This window comes from Papio anubis, chromosome 16 (genome assembly GCF_008728515.1).
Source record: "Papio anubis isolate 15944 chromosome 16, Panubis1.0, whole genome shotgun sequence".
NCBI classification, from domain to species: domain Eukaryota; kingdom Metazoa; phylum Chordata; class Mammalia; order Primates; family Cercopithecidae; genus Papio; species Papio anubis.
In genome coordinates this window covers 1,430,379-1,435,115 of record NC_044991.1, presented here as the reverse complement: position 1 = coordinate 1,435,115, position 4,737 = coordinate 1,430,379, and positions in this window count along the sequence as shown.

The window sequence follows — 4,737 nt, the reverse complement described above, 5'->3', positions numbered from 1 at the left end:
AGGAGGTGTCATGGCACCCAGGCAGCTGGGCTAAGGGGCAAGGCGGCGAGGACATTTCAGACAGAAGCAAGGATGGAGGAGAGACAAGACACAGCCTCACGGACACACAGCAAGCGTCCAGTGGTTCCGGCTGCTGGTCTGCAAGAAGGCAAGACTGAGCGGGAGACGGGGGAGCAGGTGGGCTACGCTGTGAGGTCCTTGGCTGCCTGGCTGAGAGGAGCGCATCATGTCTGTGGGTGGGGAGCCCCTGAGGCCTTTAACTGTAGAAGTGACTTCAGCAGGACAACCAGGATCTCAGCTCAGCACCCACAGGGTCTTTCGTGTTGCTGCCCGTCCTAAGCCACGCCACAAGCTTGCCCTGAAGGTGGAGCGGCCGACCAAGGCGTCCTGGCTGGACCGTCCTGGAATGGACCCTGCACAGCAGAGCAGCCGGGGTGCACGGAGCCTCTGTCCTCCCAGACACCCTCCTGGCAGCCACAGCTCCGGGGCCCAGGCTGTGTGAGACGCCAAGAGGAAGGCCACATGCCCGGGGCTCTGGTGGTCCTTCTGCACCCAGAAGGCGGGACCTCCATGGTAGAGCAAAGTCCCCTTACACACGCTCTCTTGGGGCTTTTGCAAGGAATTTCAGTGCTTTCTTAACAGCTCCACTGACTTATTTCTATGAATTTTTCAGGTATTTCATTAATCGATAAATTATAAAACACAAATGTCATCTCCCCAGCACATGCCGGGGACTCCGTTAGGCGCTAAGATGAATGCAGGTGAGTGTGTCCTGGATCCAGGTGTCACACGGGGTGACCAGAGGGGTGGGGTCTGTCACGGACAGCAGCACAGGCCAGAGGGCCTCAGGGCCAGCAGGTGTGGCCTGCTCCTGCCGGACAGCCGGGCTCTCACGGTCCCAGCTGGCCCCTGTCCTCTCCTCTGACTGCTGGGTCTGGCCTGAAGCTCATTAAAGTTTAAAGACTCCTGGTCCACCTAGAGCCTTGTCTTTTCTATTTTTAATGTCGTCAGCCTATCAAACCCTCATAAGCCAGCACGCCCACGGTTAGAGGCCTCTGTCCTCCAGCAATCTGTAACTTTTTCCTGTTAATTGCACAGGACTAGATGGAGAAGGAACAGAAAGTGGTTGAAATAAATGAAGTTCCAAATTACACGGCTGTGCGTGTTAGGAGAGGAGACGTGGACTCAGGAGGGATTTTGCTAAGAGAGCTTCTCCCAGCAGATTCCCTGTTAGGGGCTAAAGACGGAGTGAGATCCTGTAGAAAGAGGCCGTTAATCCAACCCTCCAGGCACCAGGCTCCCCACTTCCCTCCCTGGCCCTGGCATCGGTGGGGACTCATTACGGGAGGTATCCTCGCTTGCTGGGCTTGGCGTCCAATAGTGTGAGTGCAGAAGACCAGCTCATCCAGGCCTTTCCGGAGCAATGTGAGCTTCTGATGGGGACACCCTCCCCTGAAGGCCACATGGGAGACCCCAAGGGTGATGAGGGCAAGGTGGGGAGCACAGGGCTCTGCAGCCCCCCACAGGCTGGGCTCCCTTCTGGCCAGGAATCCTCAAGCCTGGTGTAGAACCAAGTGCAGAAGCCGTGAGTGTGGAGGGCCTGACCGAGGCACCCCTGGTCCCCCAGAGCCTCCCAGGCACCCCCTGGAGAGAAGGCAAAGCAGCAGGGGAGCTGCAGAGGCCGAGAAACCAACCCAATCCCAGAACGCCAGAGACGCCAGGCTCCCCAGACTGGCTTCGAAGGAGCCACTTCTAGCTTCACGATGTGAACTGTTTTCTCAACACATGACTTTGCAAGAGTAAAAGCCCGTATTCTCCCCAAGGCTGCCTGCGAAGGCTGTGTCCAGGCCCTGGCTGGGGGCTCCAGGCTCCGAGATGCCCCAGCCCCATGCCAGGCTGTGGATGGGGAGTGACTGTGCACTCACTGTGGTGGCAACGCCTGTGTGCTGCCCGTAACGCCTGTGTGCTGCCCGTACCACCTGTGTGCTGCCCGCACCGCCTGTGTGCTGCCCGCAACGCCTGTGTGCTGCCCGCACCGCCTGTGTGCTGCCTGTAGATGAACAGGGCTCAGCAGGCATATTCCAGTTCAGAGCCTGGAGGAACGAGCTGGCTGCAGAGCTGGGCGGGACCCTGTGCAGGTCTCGGGGGCTCCCCAGGGTAGGTGTGTGGGGCCGGCATTCTGGGTTAAGGACACAGCTGCACAGACACTGGGGGCTCCAGGAAGAGGCATAGCCTGCCGTGGGAGGGGCCAGGTTAGAGGGTGCCTGGGGAGAGGGAAGGATGGCCGTGAGGAGGTAGAAGTTCGGAGCCTTTCTTGAAGAGAGGAGGCTGCAGCGAGGAAATGCTAGAAGCAGAGCAGAGATGGGTCCTGTTTTGTGGGCGGGGAGGGGTGGGGTGGGGCGCGGGGAGGGCAGTCAAGGTTCTCCCGAGAAACAGAACCAAGAGCGATGCACAGAGAATGACGTGAGGAGGAAGCAGTTTACAAGACAGGCAGCCGGAGAAGTTCCACCTTGTGCTGTCTGCGAGCTGGAGACCTGGGAGAGCTGGGGGTGTCCTTCGGGGGGCCTGAGAGCCGGGGGCAATGGTGTGGATTCCAGTCCAACTCTGAAGGCCTGAGCACCAGAAGCATGTAGGCAGGAGAAGACAGACGGCCCAGCTGAGGGGTAGGCGGAGTGGGAACCCACCCAACCCCCACATTTGTGCCGTTCACTGGGAAAGGCATCAGCTTCACTCGGTCCACTCCACAGGCAAGCCTGGAAGTAACATTTTACTGGTCACCTGGGCACCGTGTGGTTCAGTCACATTGATGGAGAATTCACAGAGTTCATCGTCTCGGGGACACACCTGGGGCAGGGGCCTCTCCACTGGCTCTGAGGCTGTGCTTGCCGACCGAGTGCAGCTCCGTAAACCCACATTCGCCTCACCTGCTCAGCCTTGTGTCCAGGTCCGGTTCCATTCAATTCCATTAGTTCCGTTTCCACAGCTTGTTTTAGTCCATCTGATGCCCTAACCACTCACTCCCAGTTCCAGGCTGCCTGGCAAAACCCACTGCAGCAGCTTCTCCACCACCGGCGGCAGCTTCTCCATCACTGGTAGCAGCTTCTCCACTGCCCGCGGCAGCTTCTCCACCACCAGCAACAGCTTCTCCATCACCAGCGGCAGCTTCTCCATCACTGGCGGCAGCTTCTCCACCACCAGCGGCAGCTTCTCCATCACTGGCGGCAGCTTCTCCACTGCCCGCGGCAGCTTCTCCACTGCCCGCAGCTCCTCACACCGGCCTCCAGGGCATTCTGAGGCCTCTGCAGGAGGTAGAGGGAGGCCTCTCTGGGCCTGGGCGGTGCAGTCAGTACAGCTCAGCCCTGGGGGATCTGAAGTACAGGGATCGGGGTGGAGCTCCTCCTGACCCAGGCCAAGCGGGGTGCCCAGCACAGCTTCTCAAGGGTTCCCTTGAGCTGGCATCCTTGGGAGAAGCGGGTCCCAGCCTAGAACTTCCCGGGTCCGTGTAGAGCAAGATGAGGGAACACGGCTGCCAGGCCACCTGGTGCTGTCTGAGCCGGGAGACTGCTCCAAGCTCCAAGCTCCAAGCTCTGGTTCTCCATCACAATTTCCAACAGAAAAATGTGTGGCTGAAAGGAAGGAAACGCTAAGGACACTCATGACCCTCTGCCCGAGAGGTGGCCTCTGGAGTTCGGCTCAGCCAGTCCCCACAGGGTGCCCTCTGGAGGTCACCCCTCTGCTGGGTTTGTATCGGGCCGCCGTGGCCCTGAGCCTGGGGCATCTGCACAGCTGGGAACTCCAGATCCCGGCCTGGGGCACTCCGTCCCTCGCCCTCTCCTCTCCAGACGCCTCCCAGAGACCATCCACCACATCCTGCCGCAACCACCATGCCCAGCTACCATTGTCCACATGTCCCTTCCCAGCACATGAGCTGTGGACTGATAATGACCAAAGGCCCAGCTTCCTCCAGGGACAGTGAAATTTCGAGAAGGGATTTCTGCAGCACCTTATAGGGCAGCACAGGAGAGGAGCGGACAACTCTGATGGAGTAGTGGAGGAGGCAGGTGCAGCGGGGATGCCCATCCCCTAAGGCTCATGGCCCTTCAGGCAGGCAGATCCTTCTGGAACATCACTGACCCTGGGCTGAGTGGGATGCAGAAGCTTCTTCTAAGACAAATTAATTGTCCAATGAGAATTGCCAGTAGGATTTGTCGTCTGGCTGTGGAGCCCACCCCACGATTGAGAGGTGTTTGAAGTGAGGTGCCGTCAGCTGGAGGAGGCTCCCCCGGGTGCAGGAAGCACCGCGGGCCATTGACTTCCCTCCCGCGCGGCGCTTTCATCTGAAGCACACAGCTCTGTGGCCATTTACTGCAACATCAAAGAGTCCCAGAGGGGTCAAGGCGGGGTTTCTGAGCTCACCACTGGATGAAATGAAGTTTTATTCCTACCCAGGCAAGGCAAAGAGCATCCGTCTGGAGTGAAGGCCAACCCCAGCTTTCCACGCACCTCCTCCAATCTCCAGGATTTTCTCAAAGAGGAAAAGTGGGCGGCGGCAGGAGGGCACGGCGTTTTGTGGCTCCTCTCAGTCAAGGGCCACACCATCCGTCTGTGGGCGCCATGCACACCCCCAAGCCTCTGGAGGGGGCAAAGGGTTGAGGCCCACACTGAGAGAAGGGCTGGGAGGATTGCCTCATGATCTGAGGACATGAATCATGTGGAACACAGAACAGATCTGTCCTG